This window comes from Aquarana catesbeiana, linkage group LG05 (assembly GCF_042186555.1).
Source record: "Aquarana catesbeiana isolate 2022-GZ linkage group LG05, ASM4218655v1, whole genome shotgun sequence".
NCBI classification, from domain to species: Eukaryota; Metazoa; Chordata; class Amphibia; order Anura; family Ranidae; genus Aquarana; species Aquarana catesbeiana.
In genome coordinates, this window is record NC_133328.1 from 125,823,009 (window position 1) to 125,841,309 (window position 18,301).

The 18,301-nt window shown below is 39.6% G+C and overlaps 1 protein-coding gene across 2 annotated transcripts in view; it reads left to right on the plus strand.

The window, feature by feature from the left end:
* Window positions 1–2,271: 2,271 nt before the first annotated feature.
* CREB5 (cAMP responsive element binding protein 5) overlaps window positions 2,272–18,301 on the plus strand; it is a 620,787-nt gene continuing 604,757 nt past the window's right edge. For both annotated transcript variants that reach the window (XM_073630162.1, XM_073630163.1), the window contains exon 1: window positions 2,272–2,570. The gene's annotated coding sequence lies outside the window, so the exon portion shown is untranslated. The remainder of the gene's footprint in view (window positions 2,571–18,301) is intronic.

The window sequence follows — 18,301 nt, forward strand, 5'->3', positions numbered from 1 at the left end:
GTGACACAGCTTGTATATAAAACGCCGGCTGCTGTCAAACAAAGTCCCACCTCCTGGACCGGCATTGGACCAAAGTGCTGTCTATCATAGGAGCCGGTCCAGGAGGCGGTACTTTGTTTGACACGTGGCCGGTGTTTCATATACAAGCTGTGTGATCCAGCCAGCTCTCCTTCTGACAGTTTCCTGGCTGATCGCTTTTGGTAAAAGCGGTTTGGCCTTTTTTAGAGGGCATCAGATGCCAGAAGTCATCAGCCAGGAAACTGTTGGTTCAATCCGCCCCTGCTCCACACTCACCCTCAACTAATTTCCACTCGCCAAATGCGAGCAGACGCCTGGAAATATTCTCCAGAGATCTCCCAGGGCAAGGATAACTACTTAACCACTTCCATACCAGCCTATAGTCATATGACGCCCGCAGAAACACTCTCCCATCCTGGACGGGTGTCTTATGCGGTTCTCTGCCGGTCACGGCACAGATCCGGAAGAAATGGCACGAGCGAGACGTTTCTTCAGTGCGCATGTGCTGATGATGTCCACACATGCGGATACAGTGAACATCTCCTAAACTGTGCAAGCTTAGGAGATATTCACAATACCTACAGGTATGCCTTATTATAGGCTTACCTGTAGATAAAAGTGATGTAACAGGGTTTACAACCACTTTAAAGGGGCTGTTGAACCTTTCACTTAGAGACTGTCAATGCCTGGGAGTGAAAAAACGAAATCTGGAATTGTAAATAGTAAGGAAGTCCCTGTCCCTGGTTTTCATTGCTATCAAGTTGGGCATTCCATAATTCCTATTCCCCATCCAAGGTATTACCCTCTAATAAAACGTAAACACAAAGCCCAAAGACTAATACTTATCTCTGGATAAAAGCTGTAAATGCTACTTGCCTGGCTGTGCAGAAGTGGGGAACCCAGTCATCAGCAACCCCTACAGGGATAGTGCTACACTTGCTTATGGCTGTGATCTGTGATTGGTTACAGCATGGTACAGGTAGCCAGGTACCATGTGATTTCTGTGAGCCAATCACAACTCTAAGCAAGCTGTCCATGAATGGAAATCCATTTGTGACAGATGTTTACATTGGTATCATGTGATTGCTATGACCAATCATAGTGATCACATAATACCCGGTAATAGTGATCTGCTGTGTCTGGTGGACATCACAGGATAGTGTGCAGCATGGCCCTAACCCACGACAGGCTGAATCATGTATATGTATGTGATCCAGCCTCCGGTGCCTCCTGCCTGCACTAAATATACTGCAGGGGATTACCAAGTGGTTAATGACTGTGAGCGCACTTTTTCGGATTTGAGTTCCTCTTTAAATTAGAATTAAAGGCAACCTTTTTTTAAATTTTGAATAGCGTAAAGGAGGGTTATAACTTCTGTTAAGGTTTTTTTGTCATCTGTGTACCATTGGTGAGATTTCCCTTCACTTCCTGTCCCATAGTCAAAACAGGAAGTGAGAGGAAATCCCTCCAAAGTTAGGGAATCCTTGGTTGTCACCAAGACGAGTGTCCCCATGGGAAGATTTCCCCTCTGTTCCTGTTCTGGTGACCACCTAAAATGTGGTATTTCCTTTCCTTGATGGTAATAACAGGGGCACAGACATCAGTACAACCTGCCAGGTATTCTATGCTCTCTCCATTCTAACGATTAGGAAAAAACAAAAAGTTTCGCTTTTACTTCTACCGATCACACAGCCAATCATAGCGCAACACCGGACCGCAAAGCAGGCAATGGCTGCAGTGTACTGGGAGTGCCTGAGCACGGCTAGATCACATTGGTGACGGGACTCCCTAACTTGGTGTGGCCGATATGACAGCTCCCAGCCCCGGCCGCCCTCTGTGACAGGCAGCGCTCTCCGAGCCCCGTATGTGTCACCCCCAGCAGCTGAGCTACAGCTGAGAACTACCAGCCTCCAAGGGGTGTGTCTCCCACCCCCCTCGGCCACACCCTCTCCCCCGCCCCGTTTCAGTCAGCCCCCAGCAGCTGAGATCCAGCAGCCTCCAGCTGGGCGTGACTCCAGTCCCACAGCCACACCCCTTTTCCCGCCACGTATCCAGTCAGCGGCCAGCAGCTGCCATGCACCAGCCTCCAGGGGGTGTGCGTCCGAGCCCACAGCCACACCCCTCCTCCCCTCAGCAGACTGCTATGATTTAGAAGTTCAGGAATCCCACGTGACGTCACCAAGGGGTGATGTAATGCTTCTCTAAATAGAAAGTATTGTAATCTTCCCTCAGTCCAACGTGGTTCCTTTGTAGTACATGGCACTGTGTCTTTAAAACTGCCTGTGTGTGTGAGTGAGTGAGTGTGATGCAGGGGGAAAGTCACTCCCCACTTCAGAAAGAAGCGGATAGTCTTGAAGCAGTCTGTGAAGAGTTAGCTGCTCCAAGTGTTTTCCCTGTCCATGCTGCAGCCAAATAAAGTTAGAGGACTGTTCCATTAACACTTGTGTATTCTATCCCAGCTTCAGCCTGACACCTGGGGAGCCCAGAAACTTATCACAACTTACCAGATCCTCCTTCATCATCATTGGATCATCACCTTCTACACTTGTTGGGTAAGTTCATGAGATCACACAGTTCATTTATTAGACTTTCATCGATTCGATTTCTCATTTGTGTATGAATTGTGTATGAATGACTTAAGATTTATTATTATGATGATGATGATGACTTCTTATCTCTGATCACAGCATTGTGTTTACTAATAGAATGTTATTGATGATGAAGAAGGGATGTCAGTGATGAGAACTGTCACTGGTGGAAAGTTTTGACAAGTTATGACCCAATGTATATGTCACTGCTGTGCTCCCCAGGTCACCACAGGTCACCAAGGACCAGCCGTGTAGGTAGCTGATCATTATCCATATGTGGATTGTAGTGATCTCACTGTCACCTAATGTGGTCTGCTCAGTGACAGTGACAAGTTTACTTTTGTAGCAGTTTACACCAGAGCTGAGGGAGGTGTGCACCTCCAAACTTAGAAAATCTCTCCCTGTACAGATCTAAACTTTGATCCTAGGAAAATAATAATATCAGCAGCAAGTCATTGATATGCAAGTGTCATCACACTACTTTTCACTGGTAGCTCCGTCTCCTCCACAGAAGTAATACACAAGACAATGTTATCGACAAATAACCCCTCCATTGTTTGACAATTCATCAGCCTGAATGAACATTGTATTAGTATGTGGCATTTCACAGAAGGTTGATACGCATCACTTATGTAAAACCATTTATTAGTGAATTATAATCTGCAGTAGTCTCCATTTAGAAAGTTGACATACCAGGAGGAGGATCTGTATATACTAAAGAGTGACAAGTTGATAAGCAGCACAGAACACACCTCTGATTGGAAACTATTTATTAGGAAATTGGAGAATAATAAACTAACATACCAGGAGGGGGATCTGTATATACTAAAGAGTGAAACGATGATAAGCAGCACAGAATGCATCTCTGTTTGGAAACCATTTATTAGGAAATTAGAAAATAATAAACTAACATACTAGGACGAGGATCTGTATATACTAAAGAGAGACAAATTGATAAGCAGCACAGAACGCATCTCTGATTGGAAACCATTTATTAGGAATTACTTAGAAAACAATAAGCCAACATACCAGGAGAAGGATCTGTATATACTAAAGAGTGACTAGTTGATAAGCAGCACGGAACGCACCTCTGATTGGAAACCATTTATCAGGAAATTAGATAATAGTCTCCATTCAAAAAGCACTCACACCAGAAGGGGGGGGGGGGGGGGTCTGTATTTACAAAAAAGTGACAGTTCTTGTCAGCTGAGACCAATGAGATCAGAAGATGACAGTCACATGGCTAGAAGAATTCTACTGTCACATTTTGGGGACAGACTTTTCTTACTTAAACAAGTCACACAAGATCAGTGTTGTAATGCTTTTGAACTGTGCAAAAAATGTAATATTTGTATTATTATTAATATTATTGAGGATTTATACGGCGTCAAAAGTTTGCACAGCACTTTTCAGTGTAAGGGGTGACAGTACAGTTACAATAGAATATATATCCTTCTAGATTGTAAGCTCTAACGAGCAGGGCCCTCTGATCCCTCCTGTATTGATCTGTATTGTAAGTGTACTGTTTGCCCTATGTTGTAAAGCGCTGTGCAAACTGTTGGCGCTATATAAATCCTGTATAATAATAATAATAATATTTACAATACAAAGTCAAACCAGAGGGTTGGAAGGACCCTGTTCATGGAAGCTTACAATCTAATAGATGGGATGGGTTGATGCTTTTCTTTTTTCTTTTTTTTTTTATTAGAAAAATATTTTTGTTTTCTAATTGATTTCAGCCTGTTTTACAGGTGTAACTTTCCCAGTTTAATAATGAATAATGTGCTTGTTTTTATATTAACCGATCTTGGACTTATGACAATTCAATCAAGGTAGTGAAAGTTTCCTCCTCATATAATAAACCCCTCGCCCCTCATTTCTCCCCGGCAGCTTTGGATGACAAGTGTTGTTGCCTGCGTTGGAGTGTGCTTTGTGCATATTTGGTTGTTAGGTGTCAGTATTTGTATGTTTTGCTCTCAGACATGGCTGGGAATAATGCTGGGGAGAAGGCCATTACATCATTCTGCAGCCTAGTAAGAGGGTATGATTAACAGCCTGAGATACTGAAGGGTTCAGGGGTTGAAATGCTGACAGTGCAGTCTGCCTCCCAGAAAAACACTGGCTAAACATACATCTTTGTTTTGTGCACTGCTAATTGTTTGAATGCTCTGTGAAGTTTGTTTTGGTGGGAAGTTTGATTTAAAGATGTCCCAGGATTAAACTACTGAACATGGCCAAATGAACAGTGAAATCAAGCAGCACAGCATTATTTTTAGCACAGAATTTAGTTTGTCAACAAAAGCGTTTAAGCGCTAAATGACAAATGACAAAATCTGTTAAATTCTGTACTTTTTTTTTTTTTTTTTAATTTTAGGCATTACTAATTTAGTATTGTCAATCAGATTAAAAAAAAAAAAAATCAGTTCTTTTCATGTGTTCAGGTGGCAGAAAATAACCTCTACGTGCCATTAAGTGAGGACAGTTTTCCCGCATCTCACCTTTACCTTGTGACCCCAAGCAAAGGTTAAAAGACAAGAGGCCTTTCATTATGCTGAAAAATGATGTTGCTAAGTCCTTGATCATCTTATTACATCTCCTCCCACTGAAAAACATGAATGGAGTAAAAAGCGTGAGAAGAAAAGGGGGGTACCCTAAGGTCTGGAGGGTCACCAGGTTAGAAGGGAGATCAAAACCAATGCTGAGGTTTGGGGCATTAAGGAAGGATAAGTGAAGGAGAGTTACACATCAGACTGCAAGCTTGCAGGACTCGGCCGATTGACTCAAACAGGAAAGGTGAGGCTTCTTGGTGTTAAACTTTTCAAAGTGATTGTCAAAGCTAAGTTTGAATAGTCAGCTAAAGGGGCAGCAGGTGGGCACTATAATGCTCAAATGCTACACAAACATATTTTACTATAATATACATACTATAATATATGCAATTAAATATAATATACTCAGTGTATGCAATCATGTATGTATAGTCTATAGATATGCATATGTATGCTCTCTTTTTTAATTTAAACTGCACAAATAAATATATGCAATATATATATATATATATATATATATATATATATATATATATATATATATATATATATTTTTTTTTTTTTTTTACAGTACAATGAAAGTAAAAGTGCATGCATGAAGGGGAATATGCAGTAACATACCTATTTAATATGAATTCAAACTCTATTTGTGCCATATACTGCACTACAACAGGTTCTATGCCAACTTTTTTTTTTTCCGTCTCAATACGTAATTTAAATGTTCGCTGTTTTGACAAACGTTACAGCTAAGCATTCAGATATTGAGAAATTTGCATTTTTAAATGACGCTGGGAAAGGGAAACATTACATAAAGTTGATTGACACTTGTTGGAGCACTAGCCGACTAGTATTACCAAAATGTTTTAATTTGTCCTCCTGCACTGTATTTATTACTATCCGTCTGGCAAATAGAGATCATTTCCTAATTCGGTGTACAATATAAATACCCTCAATGTGTTTTAATGGATTCTAGAGGGATCTACGGAATAAAGTCAAATTAGCTCGCCGATGGAAATGAAGTGATGAGCAGGCTTTGCATTCTATAATGTCAGTGGTATTATAAAGTCCTATAGAACAGAGAAAGCGAATAAATGTTTTAAGTAACTATCATGCTCATCTAATAAGACAGAAAGTAATGCATCCAGTGTGGTATCCTATAGCAACCATTTTAAAATTTAAATTTAAATTAAAGGAGTGTAAAATCTGATTATCTGCTTCGGGTGACAACACTTTACATACTGTTATAAATCTTTACACTGACTTATTAAACACTTATGTGTGAAGCAATCCCATGGCAACAGGGGGTAAGCAGCATGTAGATTTCATAATGTGAATCGGCATTGTCTGTATTAAAATTAGTAAATAGTAAAAATGCTAGAGGACAGTATAAGATCCATAAGTATGGACACTACTGTAAGTAATGTAACATTGCATGATATTTGTATAAACAATCATAGCCTGAGTGCTCTTGTTTGACAAATGATCTGTGATCAAAAGTTTTATTTGAACCATTGCAAGGCCACACTTCAGAGGATTAAATGACTGTTTAAACAGCAGGTTCTTAACCTTTTCAGCCCAGAATGGGATAGTGGGAGTTAGTTTAGGGACCTACAGTTCAGCCTTGAATAATTTATAATGTGTGTTGGGCCAGTAGTCATTTGCACATAAATATATTATATTCCAACGTACAGTTTATTAGCTTTTAATATGTATTTGTTCTGCAAGAAGATGGTATATGCTTTACTTCAAGGCTCATTAGCTACAAATCCTTGCTTAAAACAAACAGTCATCAAAGAGTATAAACTCAGCAAGCTACCAGTAAAAGGGGGACTTTCAAACCTAAAATAAACAAGCAAAAATCAATGGTATAGTAACTCTATAAAAGCTAAGGTTTTCATTGTTCAAACTGCTTTAAAAAAATAAAATCTAACTAATTATCATGGGGAACTATACTATATGCACATTGTTGTTCTTTTGCATTGACTTCATGGGTCCAATAAACTCCAGTAATCTGCAAAATCTTAGAAAATAAAGGTGTTTGCTGGGACCTTAGTTATCAAGGCTTTGTCGTGACACCTGGGTGAATTTACCATATGCGGTGAAAGAGATGATTATGTTTATCATGGAAAATGCCATGTACACTCTTTGACGTTCATAGCTTCTAAACATGTTCAATGGTAGCAGAGCACACAGACCGTGTTAACTAGATGGCGCAATTTAATGTTGGTTGGAAATACAGACCGGGCTTATGAGCCAAGCAACTGACTGCTTGTTTGATATCCTTCAACACTTACAACAGAGCGGATTCTGTGGAAGGCCAGACAGAGCAAGAGGTTTTTAGTTGAATTTTCCATGTCACTTTTAACCAACCTGTTTATTGGTCACTGGAAAATCTGGTACCATAACTAAACATAACACTATAACTTTGAAGTTTTCCAGCTTTTTGATGCAAGACTGAAACTGTCTATACGTGAGAGAAAAAAAAAAAACTCTCTAAATTAAAATGATTGATGTGCTTATGCGGTTAGAATATTCTTTAAAGGTTCCTAGGTTAAAGATAAGATAGCTTGGCTTTGCATTTACTGCAAACGTAGGCAACTAAGCATCAATAAACTTTGACCCATTTGAAACAACTTTTTTGGCTGAGTATAGATCTATGTTTGTTACAAGTATGTTTAATCCACCTATTGTTGAGTGACTTACTGGGAGAGATTTACTAAAAATGGTGCACTCAGAATCTGGTGCAGCTGTACTTAGTAGCCAATCAGCTTCTAACTTCAGCTTGTTCAATTAAAGCGGTTGAATGCCCTGGAAAAAAAATTAATAAAAAAAACCTGTAAGGCAAAGGCATATTGAGCTAGTATTCACCACATACTAACTCATTATGAAAAACATACCTTAGAACGAAGCGCCCGCACCACCTACCGGTCACCGCTGAGGGAACTGACATGTTCCCTCTGCGTTTCTTCTGGGTTCATGACTCCAGTGCTGTGAGTGGCCGGAGCCGTGATGAAGTCCCCATTCCGGCAAGGTCCGGCAGCATCCGCCAGAACTTCAGAACGCATGCGCCACTGACGTCAGCGGCTGCACGCAAGGTGAATATTTCCTAAACCGTACAGGTTTAGGAGATATTCATTTTACCTACAGGTAAGCCTTAGCCTTATTATAGGCTTACCTGTAGGTAAAAATGTGCAAGCGGGGTATACAACCGCTTTAAGGTTTGGCAATAAAACCTGGAAGCTGATTGTTTTTTTTGCAGAGCTGCACCAGATTTTGCATGCTTAAGTTTTAGTAAATATCCCCTGCTAACACTAACAGATGTCTGTTCTAAACATCAAATATACTGACTGCGTTAAACTAAAGTCAGAACAGTTCCTTAGGGCTAGTGCACTTCAAAATTTCTAAATGCTATTTAACCACTTCATTTCATTTTGACCATTTGGCTGCCCAAAGACCAGAGCATTTTTTGCGATTCGGCACTGCGTTGTTTTAACTGACAATTGCGCGGTCGTGCAACGTGGCTCCCAAACAAAATTGACGTCCTTTTTTTCCCCACAAATAGAGCTTTCTTTTGGTGGTATTTGATCACCTCTGCAGTTTTTATTTTTTGCGCTATAAACAAAAAAAGAGCAACAGTTTTGAAAAAAAAACGCATTATTTTTTACATTTTGCTATAATAAATATCCCCAAAAAATATTTAAAAAACAATATTTTTCCTCAGTTTAGGCCGATACGTATTCTTCTACATATTTTTGGTAAAAAAAATCGCAATAAGCGTTTATTGATTGGTTTGCGCAAAAGTTATAGCGTCTACAAAATAGGGGATAGTTTTATGGCATTTTTATTAATAATTTTTTTTTTTTAATGACGACGATCTGTGATTTTTATCGTGACTGCAACATTATGGCAGACAGATCGGACACTTTTGGCGCTATTTTTGGACCATTCACATTTATACAGCGATCAGTGCGATTAAAAATGCACGGATTCCTGTGTAAATGTGACTGGCAGTGAAGGGGGTTAACCACTAGGGGGCGTTGCAGGGGTTAAGTGTGTCCTAGGGAGTGATTCTAACTGTGGGGGGGACTGGGCTACGTGTGACACGACACTGATCACCGCTCCCGATCACAGGGAGCGGTGATCAGTGTCCTGTCACTAGGAAGAATGGGGAAATGCTTGTTTACATCAGCATTTCCCCCGTTCTTCCTCTCTGTGAGACAATCGCGGGTATCCCTGTGGACATCAAGTCCGTGGGACTCGCGATAACACTCGCGGTGGGCGCGCGTCCCCAAAATGCCGCGTCTTAAAGGGCAACGTACAGGTACATTAATGTGTCTGTACGTGCCCTTCTGCCGACGTATATCGGCGTGAGCCGATCGGCAAGAGGTTAAGATGGCTTAATAAATCAAATTTGCTCTATGAAGAAACCTGCAGCAGCTAGTTGGTAACTAATCAACATTAATTGATTCAGCTTAGTACTTTCTATCATACAACGCTAGAGCGCAGAACATGTTTCAGGTCTTTCCGCTTTTCGTATGTGCTGCTGTACAGGAAGTATGAAGTAAGGTGACGTTTTCACATCCAGACCTTGTTGTCAACATTTATTTTACAAATTTCTTTAAATTGGCAAAGAGTAAAATCTGACAAGCTTTAAAGGGTTAATGTTCATCAGCTTTTTACTTAGTTGATTGTAAGCTTTTAGCGATTATGATCCTCTGCAGTTTATGAGTTGGTGCGTATACATAACGTTCGGTCTTCCGTGCTGGACTGTTTTATTAGTGATTGTTAACTGTGCCTGAGAAAATAATAGTACACTATTAGAAATGGTACTATGGTGTAACTTTTATTTAGGGTATATGTTTAATGCGGTGGACTGTATATATGTGTTCCTGCATCATGCTAACTGAAAGCCTAATTACACAGCTAGAGAAAATGTATGGAAAAACAGGCATCACTTACCACGTTAACAAATTTGCCTTGATCATTTTCTTTTCAGTTCGGCAATTTGGAAGTAAAACTTCTATGTGAAAACTTCTAGAAGAAAAGGCTGTAGGGGGGTTAAACCAAAATTCTAAAAGTAATTTCTAAAAAATGTTTTTTTTGTGCCTGTGAATAAAAGAGGTCCAAAAATGAGCATACAAATCTGCCCCTAGCAACCAATAGTCGCTTCATAATTCTTGAGCTGATTATAGAATTGAAAAATCTTTTATCCATACAGTGCTCACGCAAAATGCTTTATGTAAGTACAGTATGTCAATTTACACATATGCATAAAGTTTTTAAAATTGCTATACTTATGGATATCTATATGTTTAGTTTAAAGCACAGGGGATGATTTATTAAAACTGGAGAGTGTAAAATCTGGTGCAGCTGTGCATGGTAACCAATCAGCTTCTAATGGCCCATACACACGATCCGAATATCGTACGACTGATTATACAACCGATTTCGCTTAATAGTCGCAAGTAGAAATTGAATAGCTAAATAAAGTCACGAAAATTCTCGTACAACAGAAAAAAAAATCGGAAGTGATATCATGTGTTGTAATGTATTTGTATTGAATTTTCGGACGATAACTATACTGACTAACCGAAAATCGTATGATCTGGAATCGTACCAGGAAAATTTTCGTGCATGCCTGATCGAATAAGATCGGGTGAACGGTCGTGATTGGCTGTCGAAAGTAGAGTACACACGATCCGAAAATCGTACGATCCTTCCTCGGACGACCGTTTTCGTACGATATTCAGATCGTGTGTACGGGCCATAACTTCAGCTTGCTCAACTAAGCTTTGACAAACAAACCTGGAAGCTGATTGGTTTCTATGCAGAGCTGCACCTGATTTTGCACTCTCTAGGTTTAGTAAATCAGCCCCACAGTCCACACTGGCAGTTTTTGTGTGTCTTATCCCAAATGTTCTTTATTTATTATAGGCATTTTTATTATAGGCATTTATTTAGTGCCGTAGTGCCGACATTTTATGAAGTATGCATACTATTTAATCAAATTAGTCTATATAAAAGCTACAGGGTTTTTGTCTCTCCTAATATTGTTATTATTAGAAAGAACATACATAAATATTTGTATATATATTTTTTGGGAAGACATATATGAGAAAACTGCCAAAAACTGTGAAACTAAAAAAATATATATATATATACACACAGACACCCACATATATAGATATATAGATATATATCTATAGATATATAGATATAAATCTATATATCTATATATATACATAGAGAGAGAGAGAGAAAGAGAAAGAGAGAGAGAGAGATATATGTGGGTGTCCGTGTGTGTGTGTGTGTGTGTGTGTATATATATATATATATATATATATACTGTATATACTGTATATATATATATAATGCAGTTTCACTTTTTTACAGTTTTTTTATGTCTTCCCAAAAAATCATACTCATTTTCCATGTTTCTACTAATCTCCTCTCTGTATTGCACAACGATAACTTTTTTCGTGAGCACCGGTTAAACTTGCATATGAAATATTTTTTACATAGTACTGTGTTCTCTTCAAATGAGTTTACATGAAGTTATTAATAATTTTTGTAAATTCTTTAATACAAGATTGGGTCATACATTGAATATAGGCCAGCATAAACGACTCTTTTAGTAACTTGGCTCTGCAGTATTGTCCATATTGCCTCAGAGCAACCAATAAGACTCAAAATAGCATTTTCTCAAATGTAATCGACATTAAAGATTGGAATTTTTTTCAGAAGGCAACAGACAGTCCTATGAAAATTTGTCTGATCAGTGAAGGCCAAACACATTTTTTTTCCTTGTCCTACGTTGGTAAGGTTCAGAACCTGAAAGCAAATGGCTGCACAAAATATCCTTTTTTGGTTTCCATAAGGGCACTTTACTATAAAAGTAAATTTTTTAGGGCCACAGAAGGTGTGTCCACAAACATCCAGCCGGCCGATCAGATTGAAAATTAAAAAAGCACATTTCAGACATAGATTTAAAAAGTATAACTGCTTTAACTTAAAAATTGCTTTTGTTATTCAAACTAAGTACCTTATTTTGTATGCCAGAAAAATATTTCTCATCTTCTACAAATTTACACTTGTCAAGGTGAATAGTAGAACGGTGGAAATATATAGCAGCACAGATTGCAAAAACACACCTCACACTATAATACATGTTATTTTTTTATTTGTTCAGCTTAACAAATTTATGAATGTTCAATATCTTCAGGTAAACAGTTTTCACGCTTTTTTTTTTTTTCTTAATTTTCAATTTGGCAAGTGTTTGCTGGCTCATTTTCAGATGGAAGTTGACAAAGTGAATTCCTAGGGGCCCTGAAATCCCAGGTTGCTGAGAAATGTTTTCAGATACAGATACTAGCAGATTCAGACCTATCCCGTAAGTGATATAGCTTTGGACGATCGAATGTCTCACACAAAGACTGTTCTACTGTATCCCAATAAATAATTCCTGTTGGTTAATGGTCAGGGATGCAATGCAGTGGTTACCTGCTATGAAATAATGAAAATGCAAACAGACCAGATATGAGGGAAAGAGGATGATTTGGTGATGTAACCGATCGTACTTTCTGTTATAGGGAACTGATCAGCTTGTAGGGTGACTGGGCATTTTTGCTTTGTTGGCAGTGTGGGTTACCAATGAAAACATGCATAGCTGATAACAATGTACCTAATTATTTTAGAAAATTACTGTTTGTTGCAGAATTAGAGAAAAAAATTTTTTTTGGCATCAGGGCTTATTTATTAAAAGTAGCACTCATGAATACCAACCAATTGCACTAGTTTTGTATTTTCAGGTACCGGTTAAAGGGTATGGAAAACCCAAACAACATATCTTAGCTGCTCCATTTTGTTCTGTTAGATATACAATAGAAAATGTTATATTATATCTGTTTGATAACCGCAAAAATACCTCTTATACACCGTACACACGATCCGAAAATCGTACGAAAAATGCTGCATTAGAATCGATCGTACGATAATCGCAACATTAGTACAGAGCTTTCGAGAGCCTATCAGGACAGTTCATCTGATATTATTCTATCGGACATGCACGGAAATTTTTTTGGTACGATGCCAGATCGTACAATTTTCGTTTAATCAGTACACCTATCGTTCGAAAATGCAATACAAATGCATTACAACACATGACATCACTTCCGAATTTTTATGCTGTCGTACGGGAATTTTCGTTACTTTAGTAAACTCATCAGATTCGACGTGAGATTAGCATGCAAAAAAAAATGGATGATCATTCGTCCGCTAATCGGATCATGTGTACCGGGCATTAATCTTGCCAGAAATCCTGTCAAATGATAACCTCATGTGCTGCCTCTGTTGACTGTTATCTGTTATTATTGTTCCCTGCTATCTTTGAGGATCACTGAAGCCCTCATGTGATGCATAAGATAAGAAGGGAAGGTGTCTGTAGTCCTGATTCTGATATTTTGATACAATATGGTAAATGAACATTGTCACCCTAGGACAAAAAAGTGGGCGACTGACACAATCACTCTGTAAAAATAAAGGAAAACAAGCTTAAAGCGATATTAAAGCCTTGTTTTTTTTAAATAACAAACATCTTATACTTACCTCCTCTGTGCAATTCTTTTGCACAGAGCAGCCCCGATCCTTCTCTTCTCGGCTCCCACACCGGCTTCTGGCTCCTCCCTCCTGCCGGATGACAGGCGTACTCAGGAGCCGCAGCTCTGTGTGTCCATTCACACACAGAGCTGCGGCTCAGCCCCGTCCCCTCCGTCTTCTGATTGGCTCACTGACTGTGATTGACAGCAGCGAGAGCCGAAGGGTCAGGGTATACCCAAAAAAACACTGTAAAATAATGAAGAGAGGGTGCACCAACCTTGCACTAATGTGATGCACTGATGCGTTTCGAGGGGGGATCCTCAGGGCTCTGAGAAAGAGGGGATCCTCCCTCGAAACCCCCTCAAAATGCATCAGCCATCTGGAAGGTCCTCCGGCGTGTTAGACACAGTCCTGGTGACCTTGTTGCTTTTTGTCCATTGTGGACTCTGATAAGCTTTTACTATCCACTTGTTTTTGAGTATGTTTCTTTCTTTTTAATTTCAATAAATATTACTTGGGTAATGCGCAAGGTTGGTGCGCCCTCTCTTCATTTTTTTTAAAGTATTAGGGGGTGCCGGGGGGGGGGGGCTGGTGCACACAGAAGGTTTTGTACCTTCACGCATAGAACTCATTTACAACCACAGTAAAACTTGCAGAGAATTGCAATGGTGATCAGTGCATTGCGGGTTCAGTGTACAAGCTCCTGCATCATTTTACCCTTAGGTCTGTATGGAGGTATGGCCTTTCAATTTTTGGGCTGGAGAAACTAAGCAATGCACTGCAAGTAACGCCACTTGATCTGCGCAGCAGTGGCAATAGTAATCCCAATTACTGATCTCTGTGGATGGATGACGTGGCTGTGTGGATGGAGAACCACACAGCCGTTCTAAATTAATAAGAAAGCAGGTTGCTGTAGGGGGAAGAATCATGATTTAATTAAGTATGTGTGTGGAGTGATTTGGGGGGGGGGGGGGGGGGTTGGGAATATAACAATGTTTCATCATTACACTCTAAATGAAGCATAATCAGAAAGATGAAATATGCTTTTCAATTGGATATAACTATCGCTTTAAGAAGAGAAAGCAAGTATCTTATTTTATTAATGTTGATTCAGTGCCCTTGATTTACTACAGAAGTAGGGACTGCTCACTTAGCCTAATGAATAATGTAAAGCTTTGTACACAGAATGAGGCATATTTACTGAAGGATTTGAGAAGGTTCATACAATAAACGGTGTGAATATTCACTTTGATTATTGCGCAGAAATAAAAGAATATGGACATAAAAAAAAAAACATTTATACTCACCGAGGTGGATGCAGCAACTGTCTCTCGCCAGCTCTGCAGTGAGAGCTGAGTGATTAAACAGATGATCAAGGAATCAAACTGATCGCTCAGTTCTCCCCATCCGCTCTGAGCAGAGAGCCATGACTATCAGTCACCTGCTCTCTGCTCTGCCCCTCCAGCACTCACTGGAGTGCTGGGCTGTAGGGGGGGGATGACTGGCTAAGATTCCCATTAGATCAAGTGCGTGCCAATTTGCAGACACAGCTGTGCCAAGAGCGCGATTGGGGGCTTTGCGCTAGCTGCCGGTAACTGCACTCCCGGCACAGTTACCAGCGGCTAACGTGAAGCTCTCGATCGTTTCTTGCGATCAGGAGCTTTCTGATTATGTGACCGCTGTGACAGCCAATCATGGCAGTCACATGATCATAAACCCCGCTCCGTCTCCGGCATCTGAAATTTCTTAAAGAGCCGGGAGGAGTCGGCGCAAATCAGGGATTTTTTTTCCACATGATTGAAAAATATTATCACATTATATACTGTATACCATTGACGTTCACAGGTAAAGCAAATAACATATATTATCTTGTTATAATGGCACCTGAAGGTGGGTGGGATACATTGGGCGGCAAGTGAACATGTTGTCTCCAAAGTTGATGTGTTGAAAGCAGAAAAAATAGAGAAGCGTATGGATTTGAGCTACTTTGACAAGGGCAAAATTGTAATAGCAGTTGGGTAAGAACAACTCCAAAACTCCAAAACTCCAGCCCTTGTGTGATGTTCCTGGTCTGCAGTGGTCAGGATCTACCAAAAGTGGTCCAAGGATGGAAAACCTGCGAACTGACGATGGGATCATGGACGGTCAAGGCTCATTGATGCAAAGAAGGGAAACAAAAGCTGACCCATGTAGTACAATTCAATAGAAGAGCTATTTCAACTCAATATGCTAAAAGAAAAAAAAAAAGCTAATGCTGGTTCTGATAGGTGTCAAAGCACAAAGTGCATTGCAGTTTGTTTTGTATGCTGTTGCGTAGCCGAAGACCTGTCAGGGTGCTCATGTTGACCCATCTCCACAGCCAAAATGTCCTACAATGGACACATGAGCATCAGGACCACAGAGCAATGGAAGAAGGTGTCTTTGAAGTGTTGATTTGGCCTCCATATTCTCCAGATCTCAATTCAGTCAAGCACAGCTGTGCTTTAATCCCCTCCCTCTGAGCTGTTGGTACACATTGCGAATCACACACAGAACAAATTAAACAAGCAAATGTATAATCTGTGCAGTGTGCAGCACTCAAATTTCTTAGTAAAGTACCACAGAAATATTATATATAATAGTAGTATTCTTCAAAAAGATATATGTCCCTTCTATTAAAGCTTTTTTTTGTGTGCATCCATGCACTTCCAAGAACTTCACTCAATCCATTGGAAATGTGCTCACCCTTTAAAATAAAACTCCAAACCGAGTCTTGTCTATTTAATTAGTCATACATTTATATTTGTCATGTGTTTATCTCTGCTGTTCACTAATGATCCAGAAAAGCACATAGTGCTCACTGTTTCTAAAACAGTATATAAACCAGGCAAAATTCCAAATATGAACAAAATTATTTTGAAGAAAAACTGTAATCAATTAGCATAGCCAGGTCAGTGACTTTACTTTTACTCTTCTGCAGTTTGGCTAGACTATAGACTGACGAGTAGAGTTCTGATTGGTTCAGAGTGCTGACCCTCCCTTTCCCAGGGTGAGTGCTGCTGTACAAAAAAAAAATTACAAAAAATATACTAATGTATTAGTATATTTAATTAGTATATATACTATATTAGTATAGTATAGTATATTAGTATATATTACATTAGGACTACATAACTAGATTATTTTTTTTCTCTGCCCGAAGATCAGATTTAAATGTATAACTCTGATTTGCTCTTGATATTTATTGTTCTTTATTAACTTTTGGTTAGGATGTGTTATTATCTTTGGACAAGTAAAGACTCCATACTAAGGTGCTGTAGAAAACATACAGCGATATTTTTCTGTGCTCTGGAGTTGGGACTTGCAGCAACATCTGGCCTCTGGTGGGTTAATCTGTGGCCTTGGTTACTTTTGCAATCTACATAATTTAGCTGTTAGTGCTGTAATTTGTTACCGTGGTTCAGCACTGCATCCTTTGCATCGTTTGCAGTCTTTTCAACTATAAATTAGACAGCTCATTAGGTAAAGTCAGCCACATAAATCTGCCAATTTAACCTCTTCACAGTCATGCCAGGTCATATGCTGGCATTTAAAATGTTTCGGTCTCTGCAAAGCATTAGGAATCGCAAAAGAAATGTAATTTATTGACATGTGGTAATCTAAATTGGGCTTAGCCAACTAGCACTCATCTTGTGCAACAGGACATTTTCCCAGTAGTATATACACAGCACTATTGTACGTTCATGAAGAACCTAATCGTCATACACACTCATAGGATTGTTTTATAACTTTACCCAGATGTACAAACTGAATCATAAGGAATGTATTGAATGAAACATCACCCTTTCTTTAGCATTCTCCACCAGTGGATGCTGATGTTGATTTACTAAAGGAGCAGAGAACGGTCACTTAAATTGATGAAGGAGGTGAAGCGTAGTTCATTTCAATCATCCAATCATGTGCAAAGAAAACCCTTACTTTTTTTTTACTTTATCTTGCACATAATTGGGTATTCAGAGTGTCTACACTATCCTCTTATTTACGAAGCTAGGTAAATAAGGTAAACCATCAACAATCTTTTTTATTAATTCACAAAAGTGCAATAAAAAACGTTCATCACATATTAGAAGATCAGGCAATAATGATTCCCATGACTAAGCTCCGAGGGGTGGAGTGAAACACGTTGGGGGCGTGGCCTGGCAGGAGCCCAGGCTGAGGTTCTCTCTCTCATACCACCATAGGACTCCATGGATGTGCAGCACCAGGGATCTCTCTTCTTCTAGGGACTACAGGAGCTGGGACAAGCTCCAACCCTTGCTAGCACTCCTGCAGTGGTTGCAGCATCACCCACACCACTCCTTATAGTGATTGAGCCTGAGCAGCACACTAAACAAACCGTGGGTCACCGTCAGGCAATAATGTTAGTGGTCACAGCTCACTCTCACCACATCTGGAAATCTTGGCAACTGCCGCTGCGTCACTTCCGGTTCGGGCTCTGACATCATTTACGGTTGCTGCGTAGTCACGCCTCAACGAGTTTCGTCCTCCCAATTTTGTCACAGTAGGTGACCA